Here is a 24,724-nt window from a genome sequence, read left to right on the forward strand (position 1 = left end):
AGCCATGTAGTCAGCGATGCAAAGTCCTCATCCTAAGCAGCAGCAGCAATGTGTCAATGTCGAGGAGGGATGAAGCAGGTTTGATCAATGCAACAGCGGCAATACATCGGTTTTTGGGGATTGCAGCACACATACCTACTTCCAAGGGCCCACGACTGGATTGGCACCACTTGGTAGAGCAAGACCCCACAGCAGACAGAGTCCAAGTGTTAGTTGCAGACTGAGACTGCAGAAGAACAGGGGGCAAGCCAGCAAACCTTTTCTGTCACTCTGGGTTCAGGTGAGATGGGTCAAGTCCTTGTCCTCAACAGGGCAGTGATCAGCAGGCCGCAAAGAAGCTCAAAAAAGCAGAAAGCAGTCCATCCAGGGCAGCAGCCACAAGAGTGGCAACCCTTGTAGCACAGCAGTCCTTACTTCTGGCAGAGTTCTTCACAGTTTGACTAGTGTACAGTATTGGTAGAGTCAAAGGCCTAGTACTTCTACCCAGTTGTGCCTTTGAAGTGAGGGTGACTTCAAAGAAGGGTTCTTAAAGTGCACAGAGGTCCTTCCTTTCCTAGCACTGGCTCCAGTCTATCAGTATGGGGTAATCCGTCCTTTTTATGGGGACAGGTACTTCCTATTCAGGTGTAAGTGTCAACTCTACCATCTTCCTTCCCAGAAAGAGCTATCAGAATGCAGATGAATGCATATTAGCTCTCTGTCACACCACCCTTCCTGTGTTTCTGGCTGTCGAGAGAGAATGCACAAAGTGTAGCTGTCACACACCCCAGATGTGTATTGGAGAACGGCTGCAGGGTACACAGAGCAGTGTGAGCAGAGAAATGTTCACTTTCCAAAAGTGGCATTTCTAAAATAGTAATGTTAAATCCAACTTTATCATTAAAGAGGATTTATCATTACCATACTCCTGTCTAATCAGTAATTACAGGCTAAAAGTGTATCAAGGAATTCCAAAATGCTAGCCTACACGAGGAGTAGTGAAAAACAAATGTGACTGTTTGTCACTACCAGGACATGTAAAACTTAAAAGTACATATTCTACCTTTTACTTACACACTACCCTGCCCTTAGGGCTACCTATGGCCTACCTTAGGAGCAAGTTATATGTAAAAAAGAGGGTTTAAGTCTGGCAGATAGTTTTAACTTCCAAGTCAAAGTGGCAGTAAACTGCACACACAGGCCCTACAATGGTAGGCCTGAGACAGGTTTGAAAGGCTACTTGTGTGGGTGGTACAATCAGTGCTGCAGGCCCACTAGTAGCATTTCAATTACAAGCCCTGGGTATATGGTATACCACTTTCCAAGGGACTTACAAGTGAATCAGATATGCATATTGTGTGTAAACCAATGTTTCTATGCTTAGGTGAGAAGCACATGCACTTGCACTACTCTGCAGTGTTAAAATGCACAGAGTACTTAAGACATCAGACACAAGGTCAAAGAAAGAAGAGGAGAAAGGCAATGGATTGGCCCTTCTTTGAAGGCTATTATAAGCATTTGACAATAGGTAAACTACTGTCAGGATTTATCAAAGGAAATTAAAAACCTCACAAACTGTTCCACTGTGAAATGTCATGGTTTTATTGTCGGATTTCAGTGTATTTGGCCTCAATCTAATGATATTACTCTAGCTGTTCTTGGACTGCAAATGTTTTTTACCATTTAAAAAGAATGCATGCCTGACTACTTTAATGGACACTAAAAATGGCTAAGTATTCATGGACAACTAATTGTTTAACTCACTCAGTATTCTATAACAATATTTCATCTTGATTCGTGTAATGTTTTAAGAATATTTGTTTTCTTGACACTTTAAAGTTTGCTATAATTAATAATGTTTAGAGTTGAACCATAGTATTAAAAATAGTTAAATGTTTATGCCTTAGATTTATTACAACAACAGTTGTGTAAGTGGCAATTTAGTTTCATATGTTGATATTTGATGTGTATGTGAATTTAGGATAGATTTCTAATACTTACTTCACATAATCAGTACAGATCACATAATGATTGTTAATTACATGCTAATTATACCTTACTTTACACAGGACATTTGTATCCATATGATCCAGAAATGTGGTGAGACATAGACAATTTATATTGTAAGAAAGGTACTGGAAGGTGTACTGACGTCAACGCATGTGATTCATGGTTCTGTGAGAACAATTTAAGTATAGCTGTACTGAAATAATTGTTGTGTTATTGGAAGCAAGACTGATTTGATGCTGATGGACAGCAATAATAATAATAATCCAGAATGAACCACTGGTTCTGTGGTACAGGAATAGCCAACAGCAGATATAGCCACAGCCTCTGTGGTATAAGAATAGCAAAATGCCTCATTATCTATTAGTGAAGCGCATGGATAGATGAATGAGATTCCCACTATCCCTACCGATTATCTAGCGAAGCCACATCTAAGGGAACAAGCTTGGCAGAATCAGCAGGGAAAGAAGTCACTGCTGAGCTTGACTCCGGCACTCTGAAGAGACATGAGAGATGGAGGATAGGTGGGAGGCCCTTGGGCCGCCGGTGAAATACACTACTCTTATTGTTTTTTAACTTACATGGTGAGGTGGAGGGTGACCCCCATGGGACTCTCGATTCTGAGTCCAAGTGCCCAACGAGCACCAGGCATGACCCTCGCCAGGGGCAGTGGCAGGTGGGAGTTTGACTGGGAAAGTGCACTTGTCAAACAAAAATGCAGGTGTCCAATGGCGGGCTAAGGGAAAACAGAAACCCCACATGGAGCAGAAGAGCAACAGCTCACTTGAAGATGGGAGGCACCAACCCGGCGCATCCTTAGCCAATATACAGGGACAACAGTCCCTACCCAGGGCAAACATGAAGACTTAGGCTGATACCAGGTCAGGGTGGCGTTGGACCAGGGAATGAGTCTGGGGCTCCTGTGAGCTGAACCACTACTGCTATCCCCATGGTTTTAACCTGCAAGGCTTGATCTTCACAGGATAGGGCTTCAGGCACCAGCAGGGCAACCTTCCCTACCCAGGCTGAACAGCTTCCATAATCCCATGTGATAGGCAAGCAAAGCCATGGTTTTTGCCTGGCATGCCAGGGCTCCGGGCACCTGGCCCGGCCAACTTCCCTGCCCGAGCTTGGGTGGCTTCGGACTGGGGTGGAATCGGGAGTCTTGGGCTCCTGCAGGCTGAACAGCTCCTATTGCCTGTGTGAGAAGTAGGCAAAGCCATGACTTTCACCTGAGAAGCCAGAGCTCCAGCACTAGACAGGGCCATCTATCCTACACGGGTCCGGGTGACATCGGACCTGGGATGAGTCTGCAGCTACTGCAGGCTAAACAGCTCCTGTGATTTTCCTGTTGGAGGCCCAGTCCCCCAGGTGGTGGTGCCAGCCAGCAGGCAAAGACTCCTGTCCTACCCAGGACAGCAGGGGAGCCCAACCCACAAGGGTTTGCCAGGTTTCAAGATGTTCTTCAGTTCGCTGGTTGGTTTTGTGTGGCCATAAACATCACCAGTGATGTTTCATTCTCAAGGCAGTTCCAGTCAATGAACTGGTTCAACTGACTATGGTGACAAAGTTTGTTTCAGTACCCAGGTTTCTAAAACATAAATCTAGTATTTTAATCGACATATGGCATTTTTAACTATTTTGCAAAACTGTTTATTATGAATATTTTAATGTAATTGTTTACAATTGCTTGTACTGTTTATGTTCATACAGTTTCTGATTTTAGTGGTGATATGTTGTAAATTGCTGTGCCTGCTATTAATGCTTGTTGGTGCCAATAAATAAAAAAGTAACGGAACTGAAAATAGCCTAGTTATGAAAAATGGGCATAAGTGTGAATGCAAAATAGCCTTAAACATTCAAGTAAACATGGATGTTTTAGAAGAGTCTAAAACTGCATGCAACAAGAGGTTCATATTTTGTTACGAATTCTCAGAGTTCAAGTGATGAATTACCAAATGGCAGGGCAAAGGTTGAATTAATTTTGTATGCAATGTTTCACCAACTACAGAAGGTGAGTTTACCAGAGTGCACATCCTCATACTCGGAATCAAGGACCCTCATAGGAAACGCTGTACACAGCTCCTAAATGCTTGATTGAACTCCTATGGGTTGGAAAGCAGATCTGTTGCACAGTGTTGAAAAGGAAACCCAATTATTATCCCAAGTGTACGAGCAAGTGGAGTTCTTCCTCTGTATATCTAATACTATTCCTACTGTAGCAAACATTTCCAACAAAGCTGCTTGTAAACAAAATATGATCCCTTTGGTCCCCATGAAGAATTAATATACTCCAATCAGAGATGTTCTTCAAGTCCTCCGTTCCTGTAGAAAGCCACCAAGACCATCTGCGGAGTCCCCCAAGAATCCTCTCTCAGCCCAACCCTTTTTAACATCTACATGGCCCGATCGCCAACATTGTCTGATCTCACGGCCTCAACATCGTCTCCTACGTGGACGACACCCAACTGATCCTCTCTCTCACCAAGGACCCTGCCACTGCTAAGATCAATCTCCACAACATACTGCATGACATCGCCAACTGGATGGAGATGAGCTGCCTCAAACTGAACTCGAAAAAGACTGAGATTCTCATCCTCGGCTCCAACCGCTCTGCATGGGATGACTCCAGGTGGCCTGCCACCCTAGAAACCGCACCAACTCCCACCACCCACGGACGCATGCAACCTTGGATTCATCCTAGACTCATCACTCATCACTCACCATGACCCAGCAAGTCAACGCCGTCTCATCCTCATGTTTCAACACCCTCTGCATGCTTCGCAAGACCTTAAGATGGATCCCCATCGAAACCAGAAGACGGTCACCCACACCCTCGTCAGCAGCAGACTGGACTACGGCATCGCACTCTCGGGAGCAACGGCCAAGCTCCAGAGGAAACTTCAACATATTCAGAACGCCTCCACACGCCTCATCCTCAACATCCCATGCCACAAACACACCTCAGCCCACCTCAGAGACCTACACTGGCTCCCTGTCAACAAGAGGATCACCTTCAAACTCCTCATCCACACTCACAAGGCTCTCCACGACACAGGCCCTGCATACCTCAATGAGCATCTCAGCTTCCACACACCCACCCGCCAGCTCCGCTCCGCCAACCTCACCCTCGCCACCATCCCCCGCATCCATCGTACCACAGCCTGCAGCAGATCCTTCTCTCACCTCACTGCCAAATTCTGGAACTCCCTCCCTGTCGACCTACGTCTAACCCAGGACCTCCTGACCTTCAAGAAATAACTCAAGACCTGGCTATTTGAGCAGTAGCAACCCTCCTCTCCCCCCCCCCAGCGCCTTGAGACCCGAACGGGTGAGTAGCATGCTCAACAAGTGATTGATTGATTGAAGTCTGAAAAGCACAGCACACCATGTAAGATCTCTTTGTTGTCACCATGTATAGTCCCCTCGCTCCCCTGCATGAGTTTTCTCCCAGCATTTACCTTCACCATTTCCCATACACTAAATTGTAACCTCGGTATTGTAAATTGTTTCATTGATTTATAGCTAGGAATATGCTATATAACCTGCATGTATATGTACATACATAAAAATGCTGAACAGAAAAACAAATGGCAGGGATGACATTGACATTGAGTTTTTATGCATTTCACTGTAAAGCCTATCTTAAGAACCTATTACTCCACATTAATCATATATTTTATATTTGTTTGTGATGTACACGTCATAACTGAGGAAATTATAATTCTTAGGTAACCCCATGATGGCACTAGCAGAGACACAGGGGGATTATCCAGTTCGCTGCCAGGCCTTTTCCCCTCAGGTGCCAGGCCTTTTTTTGGCTATTTGGGGCAGTTCAGGCCTAGGCCCTCATAACTTTTGGTCCACATAAGCTACCCACGCCAGATTTGCGTCCTTTTTATTCAAAATCCTAGGGATTCTAGAGGTACCCAGAGTTTGTGAGGAGACCAAAAAATTTGCCAAAATACAGCAAATATTTCGTTTTGTAAAAAAGAAAATGGGAAAAAGGGCTGCAGAAGAAAGCTTGTGTTTTTTTCCATGAAAATGGCGTCAACAAATGGTTTGCCATGCTAAAATCACCATCTTCCTAGCTTTCAGGAACAGGCAGACTTGAATCTGAAAAACAAATTTTTCAACACAATTTTGGCAATTTACTTGGCAGACGACATTTTTACTTTTTGTTAGCTTTTTAGCCTCCTTTCAGTTAGTGCCAGAAATGGGTGTGACACCAATGCTGGATCCTGGACAGCTAAACATTTCTGAAAAATAGGTAAAATTCTGAATTCAGCAAGGGATCATTTGTGTAGATCCTTTAAGGTTTCCCTACAGAAAGTAACAGCTACAATCAAAAAATATTAAAATTTCTGTCCATGTTTTCTTCTATAGCTTTTTCCACCTATGACAGATTTTTAAAAGCAATATACTGTTACATCTGCTGGACTCTTCTGTTTGTGGGGATATGTAGGTCTTGTAGGTTCATCAAGAACCTAGGTACCCAGAGCCAACAAATGAGCTGCACCTTGCAATGGGTTTTCATTCTGTACCGGGTATACAGTAATTCATTTGCTAAAACATAAAGAGTTAAAAATAGGTATCAAGAAAACCTTTGTATTTCCAAAAATGAGCACAAGATAAGGTGTTGAGAATCAGTAGGTATTTGCATATCTCTGAATTCTGGGGTGCCCATACTAGCATGTTTATTACAGGGCATTTCTTAAATAGACAACTTTTTTACACACTGTCTTACATTTAGAAGGAAAAAATGTAGAGAAAGAAAAGGGGCAATAACACTTGTTCTTCCATTCTGTGTTCCCCCAAGTCTCCCGATAGAAATGGGACCTCACTTACGTGTGTAGGCCTAATGCCCGTGACAGGAAACTCTACATGGACACATCACATTTTTACATTGAAATCTGACGTGTTTTTTGGAAAGTGCCTAGCAGTAGATTTTGGCCTCTAGCTCAGCTGACACATAGGGAAACCTACCAAACCTGCGCATTTATCAAAACTAGATACCAAGGGGAATCCAGGATGGGGTGATTTGTGGGGTTCAAGCCAGGTTCTGTTACCAAGAATCCTTTGCAAACCTCAGAATTTGGGGAAAAAAACACTTTTTCCTCACATTTCGGTGACAGAAAGTTCTGGAATCTGAGAGGAGCCACAATTTTCCTCACACCCAGTATGCCCCGAATCTCCCAATAAATATAGTACCTCACTTGTGTGGGTAGCCCTAGGGGGGCAGAAATGGGCAAAAGTAATGTCCCCTCAAGGGGAGCGACCCTTGCCCAAGGGGCTGACCCCCCAAAAAAACACACACACACCAATCCCTGGTGTCTAAGTGGATAGATCGGCCTAATAGAAATAGCCCAAAGGGGGGCAGAAACGGCCTAAAATAAATTTGCCCCCCAGGGGAGCGACCTTTGCCTAAGGGGTCGCTCCCCATCTGTAAAATATAAAAAAGAAAAAATCCCTGTGGCCTATGGTTTTCTGCCCCTCTTGGGGGCAGATCGGCCTAATTAAAATGGGGTGATCTGCCTCCAAGGGGGGCAGAAGTGGCCTAAAACAAATTTGCCCCCTATGAGAATGACCCTTACCCAAGGAGTCTCTCCCCTTGTGTGAAACTGATGTAAAAAAATTCCTGGTGTCTAGTGGTTTCTGCCCCCCTCAGGGGCAGATTGGCCTAATAAAAATTTGCCCCCAAATTTGCTTAAGGTGTCACTCCCTACCTTTAATTTTTTTTAAAAAAATAATCCCTGGTGCCTACTGGCTTCTGTCCCCTCTGGGGACAGATCGGCCTCATTAAAAAGAGCTGATCCGCCCCCAAGGTGGGCAGAAGTGGCCTAAAATAAATGTGCACCCCAGGGTAGCGACCCTTGCCCAAGGGATCACTCCCCTTGCGTGAAATTGATGTAAAAAAAAAAAAAATCCTCACACCCAGCATTCCCCCCAAAATTATCACTGGTGCCTAGTGGCTTCTACGCCCCCCGGGGGCAGACCGGCCTAATTAAATTAGGCCGATCTGCCCCCAGGGGGGCAAAAAGGCCTTATAAAAAATGTCTTGATCCCCTCATGCCAATTTAAAAAAAAAAAAAAAAGATCCCTGGTGTCTAGTGGGCATTTCTGCAGCCCAATCGGGCTGCAGAAATGCTCAGAAAGACATCAAAGGAAATGCCTTTTCTTTCCTTTGATGCCTCTCTGCCCGCCGCCACCCCCCAATCGGAAGAGAAATGCAAGCTGAGCTTCCAGCACGATGGGGGTGGCCTCTGATGAGGTCAGTGCACGGTTGCACGCTGATGTCATCAGACCTCACTGGGGAGGGGCTGGGCGGAAGGGGGCAGGGTGGAAGGGGAAGCAATTACCCTTCCATCCCTGTCCAGGGGAGAGGGGTGGGAGGCCCACAGGGGGAGCCCTAGTGCTTCTCCCATGGGCTGATTGCAGGACGTAATTGTTACATCCTCGGCACCCCAGCGGTGCTGTCGAGGACGTAACCATTACTTCCACGCACCCAAGGGGTTAATAGTGTGTCATTTCAAAACTGTTGGCAATTTCCCAAACAACATACCTCCCCTTGTGCAAATCCTCAGCTCCCCAACCCATTGTAGAGAAATGAAGTACCACATGGTGACCTAACCCAGGCTGCACTAGGAATCCACTGTAGAGAGAACAGCATTGTAACAAAACAAGTATTTATAGAGGAGATGGAGAAATTGTGTCTTGCCAGAGCAAGGGACAGAGGGCCAAAAGAACAATGTTGCATTGGAGAAAAATACCACTTGGTGAGGTGAGACTGGACATCATCCAAGGATCAATGCACAGACACATTACCAACTACTGCTAATGCTCCTGTACCAAAGTCTATTTTACTCTATTGTCCATGATCTAATCTTATGGATAAATCTATGGTTATCTGTATTTCAATGAATTTGAGATGAAGGAGAAATAATATTGAATTGATAAAATTGAGTTATTCATTCAAGATATCGAGAATTTCTGTTTCCGTGCAGCCAGAGGTGGCAGAGGCGGTATTAGGTGTTACCTTCCTCCAGATTCATGACAATGAATTCCTCATTTACAACAGTCATAAAGAGACTTTTCACGGGTGCATTGTTAACCGCATTTTGTAGAAAGACCTTGCTGAACTTTTTAGAATGACTAGATTCAGTTTAAAATCACTAGGTTTGGCTATCTTTCTTGGTCTGCACTGTCCATTCATTTTGTTATTCCCAACTGGTTTTATTTGATTGATAAATGGTTTGCACATTTCATATTTCAGAGCCACTCTTTTAAAAGAGCACCTTTCTCTTAATTAAATTAAGCACCTTTTCAGATTCTGCTGTGAGCTTTGCTTTTCTTAAACTGATGACCTGAAGGATTTGCTTCTCTTAGGTCTGACAAGACAGTGCAGCTGTCTGAAGACCTACTGTTTTCATGCTCTTTAAAATATATACTGTAGTGTTGATTAGCTCCTCTCTGAAGGAGAATGGCTGTTTCACCCCATGCTATTGCAAGTTTGGTTTAACATTCTGCTTCCTATTGCATGTCCACTGTACGGCACTAGGGGCTGATTACATCTCAGAGGTCTCTGTACCATTACCTAATAAGGGACAGCAGTACTCAAAACATGTCTGTAAAAGGCATTTTCGAATTACATATCTATACTTTGCGACCAATAATTTTTTTGGGAAACGGACTAATGTACTAATAGGTTGGTTGCAAAATAAGGAATTGTAGTTGATCGCAGATGGACCTGCCTAATGAATGTTACTTCGGCAAGTCACAATTTGCGACCCACTATGATTGGCTACCATCACAGTAATGAGGGCCTACAAGGATCAGCAGACCTCCATCCCTGTAATTAATCATCAAAACTGAAAACATTTACTAAGGTAGCCTGATATCCTTAAAAAATGTAATAAAGTAAATAAATACCATTTACTTCAGTGAGAGATGGAAGTGGCCTCTTGGATCATTGCCTACTCTCCCTGAAGCTGCCACCCTGATTCTCAACAGGGAACTGGTCTGAAGAGGGAGACCCTTTTTTCCTTTATAAATAAGTTACCACCATAACTTGTGAGTCAGTAACTGATCAATGGTTTAAGACCAGAACTGTTGTTGCAAAACATTGAAACATATAATAGTGAAACACTTTTGAAGAGATGCCCACAACACGCCCCTTCCATATTGCAATTATGTTTTCATTTCTAAAGCCATTTTAAGAGTTGATAGAAATTTACCAATTCCTAAACTAGATTTAGGTCATAGTATTTTATTTTTCTGATTGCAAACCATATGAATTTGTGAATCTACGCATTTGCAAAGGTTTATATCTGTCTCTAAATTATTTATCTCATAAACACATCATACACTGAACGAATTTGTCCTTTTTATTTGTTTTTTCCCTCCAGAGTGATTTTTAAATGTTTTATTCAGTAGTCAGATTGCAAGTCAGACCCATTAGCTTTGCGAAAGCTTAGAACAGTTTTTTTTCTGGAAATCGGATAGATCATTAAACAGTTTGACAAACCAATTGATTTGCAAACTTCAATAATTAGACAACTTTAAGAGAGAAGATCCCTTGTCACATGTTCTATTGCTAGAAATTAACATATCACACGGGGTAAGTCAGTAGCATTTTAAGGAATTTTGCATACCTATTTGGAACATCTCTATGGTTTAGCAACAAAGACGTGCTTGTTCTTTGAGTAGCACCCTGTAATTGAAAGCCAACATTCAAGTGGAGCTCACACTTAATAATAATGTTAAGGGTAGCTCTCGATGCTCCACGTGAGTTTTATTTCACACAGTTCAGATGCAATTGCTACATGAGTGTTTCTTTCTCAAGTGTTCCTGAGCCATCCACTGGGATGTAGAGGATGGGCAAATTGAATAGGCTATGTTATTGACTAATTTAGAACAGACATAATGCGATGTAAGGTAAAATGGATCTGAAGCAAGGCATAATTTCCAGATAATGTTGTGAAATCTGCACATCCCTCGTACGTTGCAACCTTGATTTAATTGCTCACACAATGTTTCTCTCTAAACAGGCCTGTTAGATATCAAGCATGTGCAGGCCTGGTATGAGTATCCGTTTCCCATATTAATAAAAATCAGCTTTCAGTTTTTGGGACTTCATTGGCATGCAAGATTAATTTAATATTATCTACCAAACAAACTTAATTCACTAGTTAGGGCATTTATATTTGCAAAACAATATAGTGGAAAGTGATTTATGCAACGGACGTGCAAGGCAATTTATATGTCCTTGAATTATTACCCTTCCTGCTACTGTTTGTGTAGTTTATGAAGTGTAGGTTCACAAAATCCCATGAAAATTGTAATAATCTGTAATGGATCGCATCTTTTGCAGTCAAATCTGTTTATGGTGTACGAGGGAACAACTAGGGGAGGACCTGTACTCCATGACAAATGTGATGGAGTTACCTGTCTACCAAAATGTCAGTCCACCCGGTCTTCTCTGAATAGGGTGTGCCATCAGTTTTTCGAATGTGATGTCCCCACTGGCTCCATTGTCAGAAAACATTTTTTTCTGTATGCAGACCTCCCACCCTAGTTAGACCAGACGGTCTGATGTCATTTATTTTCTGCCCATCTCCACCAGGAAACACCTGGCAATTATGCACAGAAAAACATAATGACCCCAACAACATAAGAAAAAACTCACAGTGGGTAGGGGTCATTAGTTTCTTTTGCAGAGACACACTCCCCCTTTGTTTGTTTTTTTCTCTCTCTAAAGGTGCAGAGATCACTGCTGGGCCAGCAGTGATTTCTACATTTGATAGGTGATAAGTCCGTCATGGAAGCAAACATAATTTCCTTCACCACCCTGACCTGATGAACAGGCCCACCAAAATCTAAATGGACCCCTAGTTTACTTGGTACCAGTTTGCAATCTTCATACCATCATTTAACTTGGAGTTTTGACTTCACCTCACAGCCTTAACAAATGTCTGAATGATACTGCAATGCTCATCAGTACTTCTTGCTTCGGCGTTTTTGCTCAGTCTAGATGACAGCAACGTATAAGGCTTCTTAATGCTACTTTACCAACTTTCGTTATCGGACCTAGTTGCATTTACTAGTTTGACTACTGCTTAACAAGGACCCATAGTTCTCTTCTCAAAAGTATATTTGTTATCCGTCTGCATGTGGGCAACAAAGTGTCCATCTTTAAACTAGGGACCTAATTCCACAACCACCACGATCCTGGGTGATGAAAGCATGGTGCAGTTTTCACTGGCTGTGTTATCACCACACCATTATAAGCTACTGGCCTCGAATCAGGGATAAAGCATCAGCACTAGTTTTCCATCTCTTCAGTGGTGTTGAAGCCAGGAACTTTCAGTGGTTGCCCACACGATTTGCACCCAGTTCTACAGAGAAGATATGCAGGAAAAAACTCTTCACTGGTTGCTCTGTTAAATCACTAGTTATACTCCGTTTTGAGCACAAAGAGGTGTTTGAGGTAGAATCTGAACGCTCACGGACGGTAGCATGAGATCCTATTTGTCAGCTCTTCTCCCAGCAAATGCCCAAATAAACAGACATTAAACAAATATACCCAACATGAAATCTACTTCTTTGAAATTTGTATTCATTACATGAAGATGAAGCACATCAAAGTACACAGCTATTCAGCAAAGTGGAAGCAATATGGCATTTGCTTTGTTATCCACTGTTCTTCTAATGAGCGTTCTGATACACACAGCAAGTATCATAAGTGGAATCCCCTCCTGCAAAGGAACACAAACATTCATGGGTAAAGTGCACACAAACACAAATTCAAAATTGTAAACACCGGGTCCGGCTTCCCCTTCGTTTTGTATGTGCTTAATGTATGAAACACCAGAACATGTGCGCAAGAAGCCGTAATCTCCTACCCACAATCTGAGGGGCATATTTATACTCCGTTTGAGCCGGATTTGCGTCCTTTTTTTTTACGCAATTTCGACGCAAAACTAACTCCATATTTATACTCTGGCGTTAGACGCGTCTAGCGCCAAAGTCCATGGAGTTTGCGTCATTTTTTAGCGTGGACACCTACTTTGCGTTAATGATATGCAAGGTAGGCGTTCCCGTCTAAAAAATTTACTCCGAGGCATGTGCGCCGTATTTACACTCCTGGGCAAAAATCACGCCCGGGAGTGGGCGGGTCCAAAAAAATGACTTCCAGCCGTTTTTTAGCGCCTGGTCAGGGCAGGCGTTAAGGGACCTGTGGGCTCGGAAGGAGCCCAGAGGTGCCCTCCCATGGCCCCAGGGACACCCCCTGTCACCCTTGCCCACCCCAGGAGGACACCCAAGGATGGAGGGACCCATCCCAGGGAACATAAGGTAAGTTCAGGTAAGTAATTTTTTTTTTTTTTTTTTGTGGCATAGGGGGGCCAGATTTGTGCCCCCCTACATGCCACTATGCCCAATGACCATGCCCAGGGGACAGAAGTCCCCTAGGCATGGCCATCGGGCAAGGGGGCATGACTCCTGTCTTTGCTATGACAGGAGTCATTTCAATGGGGGTTGGGAGTTAAAAAAAATGGCGCAAATCGGGTTGAGGCGAAAATTTTGCCTCAACCTGACTTGCCCCATTTTTTGGCGCCCAAGCACCATATTCCCCTACGCTGCCGCTGCCTGGTGTACGTCATTTTTTTTCACGCACACCAGGCAGCTCCGCCGGCTAACGCTGGCTAACGTCATTGAATAAATACGGCGCCGGCATGGCGCTTCAGAATGGCGTTAGCCGGCGCTAATTTTTTTGACGCAAAACTGCGTTAGCGCAGTTTTGCGTCAAAAAGTATAAATATGGCCCTGAATGTTTTTCTGAGAGTCCAGTAACATTCAAACACTCTTGGCTGAGAATATCTTTTCCTCAGGTTGGTAAATCTCCTCACCTATGCCCTATGTCACTGGGCAAACAAAGGCCCTATTTATACTTTTTGATGCAAAACTTCGCAAATGCAGTTTTGGGTCAAAAAGTATTACGCCAGCTTGCTTCATTCCAGAGCACCAGCCGGGCGTCAAGTTTATGGAATGCTGCAAGCCGGCGCAAAGGGAGGGCTAGCGTGAAAAAAAAATACGTTAGCCAGGTGGGGGTCACAGTATGGTGGAAGGGGATTTTGCACCAAAAAATAAAGTCAGGCTGGTTAAAGGCAAAAAAACATGCCTCAAACCAGCCTAGTGTAATTTTCTGACGCAAAACCATCCATACCACATGACTCCTGTCTTAAAAAAGACAGGAGACATGCCCACCACCCCAATGGCCAGCACAGGGGACCAGTGTCCCCTGGGCATGGTCATTGCACCCAGTGCCATGCAGGGGGCCTGAAGTTGGGCCTCAGATGGCACTTTAATTCAAAACTAAAAAAACTTACCTATACTTACCCTACTTACCTGGGATGGGGTCCCCCATCCTCTAGTGTCTCTCTGGTGTGGGTGGGGGTGTTCCTGGGGTTTGAGGAGGACACCTATGGACCCATTTCCATGGTGTTCTTCCATGGAAATGGGTCCACAGGTCCCCTAACTCCTGTTCTGACCCAGGCGTTAAATAATGGTGCAAAGCAAACTTTTTACCATTATTTAGCCCCTTCTCCCACCTGTGCACTATTTTAGCATGGGGAATAAATATGGGGCTATAGGGTTAGCACCATTTTTTAGATGGGAATGCCTACCGTGCATCTCATTGATGCAAAGTAGGTTCACGTATCTAAAAGATGTTGCAAACTCCAATATTTTGACATTAGACGGGTCTAATGTCAAACTATAAATATGGAGTTTGTTTTGCCCTGAAAAAACAAAGGATGCAAATTCGGCACAAATGGAGTGTAAGTATGCCCCAAGGTTTGATGTAGTAGCAGAGGCAGCAGCAGAGATGGGATGAGGGTGATTTTAGGAGGGTAATTTACGTAAACCATGTCTTCACTCGTGAGCAGAACATATCCATCTCATCGGACTGGTATCACTGAGAACCAACACCTTTTGATTTTAGTAAGTGACATTTGTGGATTAACTATGTCATTTAAATAGACACAAAATGGTAATTTTGCTAATATATTAGGTGGCTGATAATTCAACATACACGCAAGTCCCGACAGAACAATAAGAAAATAAAAGGGGCTTATAGTTGGAGGATGGCAGCTGGGAACCTGTCCAACGACCCATGCATAGAGCAAATGGTAGATGAAGTCCTTTCTTAATGAGACATTTTAGCATAATAAAACTGTTTATACGTTTTTGATTAATAATTTGATTGCCTGTCCTCAAATGTCCCTTTTATATACTTAGTTTTTAAGGAGAGAGAAGAGCCAAAAGAAATTCATCAATCGTGTAATCTGGCATGTAATATAAAAACTTACATACAGTAAATCGTGAAAAAGGCAGACTATAATTGCATAAACCTACTTATAAATTCAAAATGAATATGCACCACACAATGTGCTATACCTGTGGTAGCTTGGTGTGAGAAAGTAGCCTCTTTCTACATGGTTACCCCTACTTCTGGCCTGTTTGTGAGTGTGTCAGTGTGTTTTTACTGTGTCACTGGGATCCTGCTAGCCAGGACCCCAGTGCTCATAGATAAAAACCTATGTCAGTATGTTTTGCCTGTTTCACTGGGATCCTGCTAGCCAGGACCCCAGTGCTCATAGTTTGTGGCCTAAATGTGTATGCCTGTGTGGTGCCTAACTGTGTCACTGAGGCTCTACTAATCAGAACCTCAGTGCTCATGCTCTCTCTGCCTTTAAATTTGTCACTATAGGCTGATGACTACATTTACCAATTTTAATTAGCATACTGGAACACCCTTATAATTCCCTAGTATATGGTACCTGGGTATCCAGGGTATTGGGGTTCCAGGAGATCCATATGGGCTGCAGCATTTCTTTTGCCACCCATAGTGAGCTCAGACAAACCTTTACACAGGACTGCCATTGCAGCCTGAGTGAAATAACGCACATGTTATTTCACGGCCATTTTCACTGCACTTAAGTAACTTATAAGTCATCTATATGTCTAAGCTTCACTTGCTGAAGGTTAGGTGCAAAGTTACTAAGTGTGAGGGCAACCTTGCACTAGCAAAGGTGCCCCCACATAGTTAATTTGTGAGTGCGGGGACACCATTACATGTGTGCACTACATATAGGTCAATACCTATATGTAGCTTCACAATGGTAACTCCGAATATGGCCATGTAACATATCTAAGTTCATGGAATTGTCCCTCCATTCCAAATCTGGTATTGGGGAGCCAATTCCTGGCATCCTGGGGGCTCCACTATGGACCCCGGGTACTTCCAAACCAGCTCTCCGGGGTTTTCTCTGCAGCTACAGTTGCTGCCACCCCACAGACAGGGTTCTGCCCTCCTGGGGTCTGGGCAGCCCAGTCCCAGAAAGTCAGAACAAAGCATTTCCTCTGAGAGCAGGGTGTTAAACCCTCTCTCTTTGGAAATAGGTGTGAAAGGCTGGGGAGGGGTAGCCTCTCCCAGCCTCTGGAAATGCTTTGAAGGGCACAGATGGTGCCCTCCTTGCATAAGCCAGTCTACACCGGTTTAGGGAACCCCCAGTCCCTGCTCTGGCGCAAAACTGGACAAAGGAAACGGGAGTGACCACTCCCCTGTCCATCACCACCCCAGGGGTTGTGCCCAGACCTCCTCCAGTGTGTCTCAGACCTCTGCCATCTTGTTTCCAGAGGTGTGGGGGCACACTGGAGGCCTCTGAGTGGCCAGTGCCAGCAGGTGACGTCAGAGACCCCTCCAGATAGGTGCTTACCTGACTAGGTGGCCAATCCTCCTCTGACGGCTATTTAGGGTCTCTCCAGTGGCACATTGTAGCACCTAATCCTGCTGACTTTCTTGACTGTTTCCTGGTGGTCCATGCTCTGGGGGCTGCTTGCCTTCACCCTGCACTGGAAGCCACGAAGAAATCTCCTGTGGGTTGACGGACTCTTCCCCCTGCTCCAGCAGGCACCAAACTTCAGCTTCACTGGTATTATGGGTCCCTTCTCATTCTGACAAATGTGGCCCCTGGAACACAGGTGGTGGACCCAAGTGACCGAGACTGTCCAGTGGTTCAACTGTCCACATTTGGAGGAGGTAAGTCCTTGCCTCCCCTCCCCAGACAGTAATCCTGTGCACTGTGTGATCTGCAGCTACGAGGGCTTCTGTGCTCATTTCCAAGAAATCCTGCATGCACAGCTGAGCCTAGGTCCCCAGCACTCCGTCCTGTGATACTCAGCTCCCTGAGTAGATCTCCAGTGTCGTGGGACTTCTCTTTGCAGTGTTGAGACGGCCGCCATGTTCAGGCTTCTTGAACCCGTGTTCAAGGACTTCTGCGGGTGCTTCCTTCCTGTCGAGGGCTCTCTATATTGCTGAGGGCCCCCTCTGTCTCCTCTCTTAAGTGGCGACATCCTGGTCCTTCCTGAGCCTGGACAGCACCCTTTTTCTGCAACTACAACTCTTGCAGGTAGCAAGGCTTGTTTGTGGTATTTTGCCAAGGAAACAACTCTGCATCCTCCAGCGTGCTGTATGACATCTTCTGCATGAAAAAGAACTTCCTACCTCCTTTAGTTGTTGCAAAACCTGCAGCTTCTTCCAACCAGAGGCAGCCATTTTGCACCTTAATCCGGGGTTTAGTGGGCTCCTGCCCCCCCGGACACTTTAGCGACTCTTGGACTTGGTCTCCTTCCTTTGCAGGTCTTCAGGTCCAGGACTCCATCTTCAGTGCTTTGCAGTCTGGTGTGGTCCTTGCAAAATCCTTATCACGACTTTAGTGTGTTTTTGGGGAAATAGTAGTTCTTTACTTCTACTTTCCAGGGTCTTGGGGTGGGGTCTCCTTTACACCCTTAGTGTTTTCTCACATTCCCAGCGACCCTCTACACACTACACTAGCCTAGGGGTCCATTCGTGGTTCGCATTCCACTTTCTTAGTATATGGCTTGTGTTGCCCCTAGGCCTATTGCATCCTATTGTGTTTTACAGTGTTTGCACTACTTTCTGACTGTTTTACTTAACTGATTTGGTTAGTTGTGTATATTTTGTGTATTATACTTACCTCCTAAGGGAGTATATCCTCTGAGATATTTTTGGCACATTGTCACTAAAATAAAGTACCTTTATTTTTAGTAACTATGAGTATTGTCTTGCTTATGACATAGTATCTATATGATATAAGTGGTATTGCTTGAGCTTTGCATGTCCCCTAGTTCAGCCTTGGCTGCTCTGCTATAGCTACCTCTATCAGCCTAAGCTGCTAGAACACTACTACACTCTACTAATGAGGGATAACTGGACCTGGCATAAGGTGTAAGTTCCACTGGTACCTACTATAAACCAGGCCAGCCTCCTACACTTGGGAGCTAAGGTCATATTTAAAAAGAGCAGCACAGCAATTCACCTTGCTGTGCTGCACTGAGTGACAGGGAAAGAGTGGGAATGCGCTAAATTTTAGTCAATATAGCACATTCCTGCCTTTTCCCTTGTGCTTGCACCCTTTTGGCCGCCTAGTGCCATTGCAGGCACCCTTGCACCAAGATATTGCAATAAATACATATCTCCTCATTGCTCCTCCCCTGAGAAGGAATAGCATTTTGGTGCATTTCCATTTTTGCCAGTTCTGGTAAATCTGGGAAGGCATTAAAATCCATGGGAGTTGCATGGGGTCACCCATGCAATGTCCACAGAACTCCTGCCCAGGGAACATTAAGGCATTGCATCAGTTTTTGCTGTGTTCATTTATGGAGCCTCTCAGGGCCACAAAGTAATCATGCATGGCTTCATAAATCTCATTTAAGGTGTACATTGCACATTTACCACATTGTGAGGTGCAAACATGATGCAAGCCAGCGCATAAATATACCCCATAGAACATACATGCTAGAAGAAAGAAAATCCAGAGTGCTAGTAGACATATGCCACAACAAAGGCATGCTATTCAACAGACTCGGATGATGCACACGTGTCCCACAGTGTCTAGATTCTATTACCTTGAAAAGATTAAAATATCCCAGGGCAGAGCCAATAACAAACAATAAACAAATTTAGAAACCCAAGAATGAAATCTTGAAAAATTTCTCCTGCAGTCGCCGTCCTCTACAACCAGCTGTATAAGCCACACCCAAGATTGAGTCCTTATGTTGAGCTACAATTTCCTTCTCTTTAAACTTCCTCAGCAGTCTTCACCTCCAGATGATGCACATACAGCAGGGATGGCTGGTAGTCTTAGAAACCGGTGGGTCAAGCAAAGTGCCCCACCACTTTACCAAGACCTAAATTAAACAACCCCTCCCTCGAAAAAGTCAAAAGCAACCAACCCCTAAAGCCCAAATAAAAACAATCCCTCAACCCAAAATACCTAAATCAAACAACCCGTTATTAATACATGAAATAAAATAAAATTGTACTTACTGATGAGCTCCACATCCTCCTCAGTGTTCCTCTGCTGTCTGATGCACTAAGGATGATCCCCTAACCAACCCAGAAGCTTCTTTCATGCTGCTAACCACCATGAGATAAGTGTCTGGATTGGATGGAGCGGCCTTATTGGGTTCTCCTTCAGGCCCTAGAGGCCTGTGCTTGGTCTTAAGAGAGCTGGGTGGAGAGCTTTAAAGTGTGCATGTCACTTTGGCTGGCCCAAAACAACCGGCCAAAGTGACATGCACACTTTGGAGTGTCCAGTCAAGCCAGTGACCCAGTCCTCTGCAGCTAATCATCAGCAGAGGACACACCCAACACCCAGCTTGTCTTCGGGCTCAAGAGAATAATTTCATTGCCATTTTCCCCCCATTTAGCACACCTTGGAGGGGTGGGGGGATGGGGCGATGCTCCCCCGCCCTAAAGAAGAATCTGCCGCTGACGTATGGGTACCCTAAAGAAACACAAAATGCAGAAAGAAACAGGTTAGTGGCTTTTTTTTTAGAATTTACAACCAGTAAGGACTCTGTCATATGGACAAGAACATATTTACGCTTTCCACAAGAAATACAACAAACTGTTTCAATGAAAACCCCTTACAAAAATCAGGATTTGTTTTGGATTATCGTTTATGAGACTTGTTTAAGAAATCAAGAACAAAAGTAAGTAGAAAGTCATTTAAAAAAAAAATAATAATAATTCAATACTTGGTAATCTAAAACTATCATTTTGTCACATGAACTTCAAAGAGCTCTAAAAGATTATTTGTGCAAAGCTATATATGTAAAACACTTAACCCCTTAGCTGCTGGGCCTTTTCCCCACCAATGCCAAGCTATGTGGGGTAGTCTACGTTTAGGGCTGCATATGTTTTTTTCCACATAAGCTATGGACACCAAATCTGTGTCCTTTTTTTCCAATATCCTGGGGACTGTGAAGGTACCCAGGGTTCATCGATTTCCCCAGTGGGGACTGGGAAATTAACCAAAATACAGCTAAAATGTGTTTTTATTTGGAAAAATGGGAAAAAGTGCTGCAGAAAAAAAATCTTTTTTTCCCCTGCAAATGGCATCAACAAAGGGTTTGCGGTGTTGAAATAACCATACTCACAGCTTTGAGGAACATGCAGACTAGAATCAGAAAAACTCATTTTTCCACACAGTTTTGACATATAACCGAGACATACCTGATCTATCTGATCTTCCCTATTTCATGTGCTTTCAACCTCCTTCAAGTTTGTGACAGAAATGGGTGTGAAACCAATGGTAGATCCTGGAAAGCTATTTATTTCTGAAAAGTAGACAAAATCCTGCATTCAGCAAGGGGTAATTTGTGTACATCCTTAAATGTTTTCCAGGAAAAAGTAACAGTTGGCTTACAAAAATATTGAAACTGAGTTGAAAAAAACAGCCATTTCTGTCTACCTTTTCATCTGTAACTTTTTCCACCAATGGCAGATTTTCAAAAGCAATATACCGTTACGTCTGCTGGACCCTTCTGGTTGTGAGAATATATAGGCCTTGTACGTTCACTGTAGAAAAGTACCCTCTTTTTGCCATGGTTACCCCCATTTTCTGCCTGATGTCAGTGTGCTTGACTGTGTTCACTGGGATCCTGCTAAACAGGAACCCAGTGATTATGCTCTCTCTACTCTAAATGGTGTCACTGCATACTGGCAGGCCAGTATTTCACCCAAAAGTGGCATTCTGATGCCCCTTGTAAGTTCATAGTATATGGTACCTAGGTACCCAGGGCATTGGAGTTACAGGGGATCCCTATGGGCTGCAGCATTTCTTTTGCTACCCATAGGGAGCCCATGCAAAGGCTTCTGCAGGACTGCCATTGCAGCCCGTGTGAAAAGGTGCATGCACCCTTTCACTGACATTTACACTGCACCAGGTCACTTATAAGTCACTGCCATAGTAGGCTCTCCAGGCCTGAGGGCAGGGTGCAGAGTACCTATGTGTGAGAGCACCCCTGCACTAGCAGAGGTGCCCCCATGACCTCCAGGACCATTTTCCCATACTTCGTGAGTGCGGGGACACCATTTTACTTGTGTACTGGACATAGGTCACTACCTATGTCCAGCTACATAATGGTAACTCCAAATATAGGCATGTTTGGCATCAAACATGTTGGAATCATACCCCAATGCTTTTGCAAGCATTGATTGCATGATTCCATGCACTCTAGGGACTCCTTAGAGGACCCCCAGCATTGCCATTCCAGCCTTCTGAGGTTTTCCAGGCAGACTCAGTTGCTGCCACCTCTCAGACAGTTTTCTGCCCTCCTGTTGCTTGAGCAGCTCGAGCCCAGGAAGGCAGAACAAAGGATCTCCTTTGAGAGAGGGGTGTTACACCCTATCCCTTTAGAAATATGTGTTATAGGTTTGGGAGAGGTAGCCTCCCCAAGCCTCTGGAAATGCTTTGAAGGGCACAATGGTGCACTCCCCGCGTAATCCAGTTTACACCAGTTCAGGGACCACTCCCTTATCCATCACCACCCCCAGGGGAGATGCTCAGAGCTTCTCCAGAGGCTCCCTGGGTTTTGCCATCTTGGATTACAAGTTGGTAGGATACTCTGGGAGCATCTGAGTGGCCAGTGCCAGCAGGTGACGTCAGAGCCGTACCCTGATAGGTGCTTGCCTGTTTAGCTGACTAATCTCCCTTTCAGGGCTCTTCAGGGTCTCTCTCTTGGGTGGTTCTTCAGATTCGGATTGCAAGGCTCCAGCAGGAATCCTCTGCATCCTTTACTTCACCTTCTTGCTGAAGAAACTGCAGCTGGGCCCTTCAGGAATTCTCCAACTGCAACAAAGAAGCAAAGACAACTTCTGCAACATTGTATCTTTAGCTCCTGCCAGCAACTGCAACTGTTTCCCAGTCATGCATCCTCAGAGGACAGCCTGTCTTCTGCCTGCACCAGAAGAACGGAGGAATCTCCCTTGGAGTGAAGGAGTCACTCCCCTGCTTCAGCAGGCACCTCTCTGCAATGATGACCAGTTGTGTGAGACCCCGCTCCTGATGAGCTGCATGGAGCCTGCATCACGAGTGGTAGACTGAAGTGGTGCGATGGTCCTGATGTCTAACTGTTCAACGTTGGTGGTGGTAAGAGCTTGTCTCCCCACACAAGACAGTACCCCCATGCACAGCATGTTTTGCAGTTGCCAAGTCTTGTTGGCATCCTTCCATGAAGTTCTATGTGCACCGTGCAGCTATGGCCCCAGCACTCCTTCCTGCGATGCACAGCTTCCGGCGTGGTTCTCCAGCGGCGTGGGACCCTTTGTTGTTGTAGTGCTGCATGGTCCTCCTTTTGTACTTTTTGTGTCCCCATGCTGTGGGACTCCTGTGTGCACTGCCTGGTTTTCTGAGGGCTTTCTGAGTTGCTGAGAGCCCCCTCTGACTACCCCTCCTGGGTAGAGTCCACCAGGTCCCTCCTGGTCCCGGGCAGCACTATTTTCCACTAACTGCAAGATTTTGCATGTGCCAAGGCTTGTTGGCAGTATCCAGGAAAGCAAACCAGACTGAAATCATCCATCTGGCATGGGACATCATCTGCACCAACCAGGAACCTGTATCCATCTTCTTGGGTGCAGTACTGACTTGTTCTTCACTGGTGATTCTTCTTTTGCACCTTCAACCGGGTTAGAAGGGGCTCCTGTTCTCCCTGGACTCTTCTGTGCTTCTTGAACTGCTCTCCTTCTTCCGCAGGTCTTCAGGTCCAGGAATCCACTGTTGGTGTCTTTCATTCTCTTCTGGTTCTTGCATAATCTTCTTTCTCATGTTTTTGTGTGTTCTAGGAAAGTTATTGTGATTTACTCCTGCTTTCAAGGGTTCTGGGGTGTGTTCTATTAATTACCTTTGGTGTTTTCCAATACTCCCAGCACCCCCCTACACACTACACTCATCTAGGTATGAAACCGACATTAGCATTCCACTTTCTTAGTACATGGTTTGTGTTCCCCCAGGCCTATTTCAAACTAATGTGATTTCCACTATTTGGACTGTTGTTTAAATGTTTTTACAGCAATTTCTGCATACTAGTGTATATAATTTGTGTATTACTTATCTCCTAAGGGAGTATAGTCTCTATGGTATTTTTGGCATTTGTGTCACCAAAATAAAGTACCTTTTTTTTGTTGTAACACTGAGTATGTGTGTGTGTGTACTGTGTGACTACAGTGGTACAGCATGAGTTTTGCATTTCTCCCAGATTAGCCTTGGCTGCTCAGCTACAGCTATCCCTAGAGAGCCTGGCTTCTAGACACTGCCTACATTTCACTAATAAGGGATATCTGGACCTGGTATGAGGTGTAAGTACCTTAGGTATCCACTACAAACCAGGCCAGCCTCCTACATTCACCAAGAACCCAAGGTACCGAGAGCCCATAAATGAGCTGCACCTTGCAAAGAGTTTTCAATGTGTACCGGGTATATAGCAATTCATTTGGTATAATATGAAGAGACAAACATAGATATCAAAGAAACCTATGAATTTCTGAAATGGGTACAAGATATGGACTTTATAAGCAGTGGTTGTTTGCACACCTCTGAATTTGGGGGTCCCCATACTAGCAAATGAATTACAGGGCATTTCTCAAAATGACTTCTTTAGTACACACTGTCTTACATTTGGAAGGAACAAATGCAGAGAAAGACAATTGCTAATAACACTTGTTCTGCTATTCTGTGTTTCCCCAAGTCTCTCAATAAAAATGGTACCTCACTTGTGTGGGTGGGCCTAGTGCACGCGACAGGAAAAGCCCCAAAAACAGAACGTGAACACATCACATTTTCACAGTGAAAACAGATGCATTCTTTACAAAGTGCCCAGCTGTGGATTTTGGGCTCTAGCTCATCCAGAAATTAGGGAAACATAGCAAACCTGTACATTTTTAAAACTAGGGGCCAGATGTATGAAAAAAGCCTTTCGCAATTCAGAAATAGCGATTTTTAAGAAATCGCTATTTCTGAGTCGCAAAATGCTATGTATCATATTTGCGATTCAGTAATAGCGATTTCTTAAAAATCGCAAATGCTATTACCGAATCTCAAATTGCAATACAGCCCCCATGGGACATTATTAATTAAAATGAAGTCTCCCCACTTTAGCCTAAGGGGCACAAAGAGGAAAAAACTAATTTGGCTATTTTTCCTCTCAAGGGTTTATAAAACAATTTTTATAGGGTCCCTGCTTATAGCCACATAGCACCCAGCTGTAGGGGCACTTAGGGCACACCTTAGGGGTGACTTACATGTAAAAGTAAGCTAGTATAAGACTTGGAAAGTACTTTTAGTTCCAAAGTCGAATTTGCATATAACTTCAG

The sequence above is a fragment of the Pleurodeles waltl genome, chromosome 1_1, assembly GCF_031143425.1.
Source record: "Pleurodeles waltl isolate 20211129_DDA chromosome 1_1, aPleWal1.hap1.20221129, whole genome shotgun sequence".
Lineage (NCBI taxonomy): Eukaryota > Metazoa > Chordata > Amphibia > Caudata > Salamandridae > Pleurodeles > Pleurodeles waltl.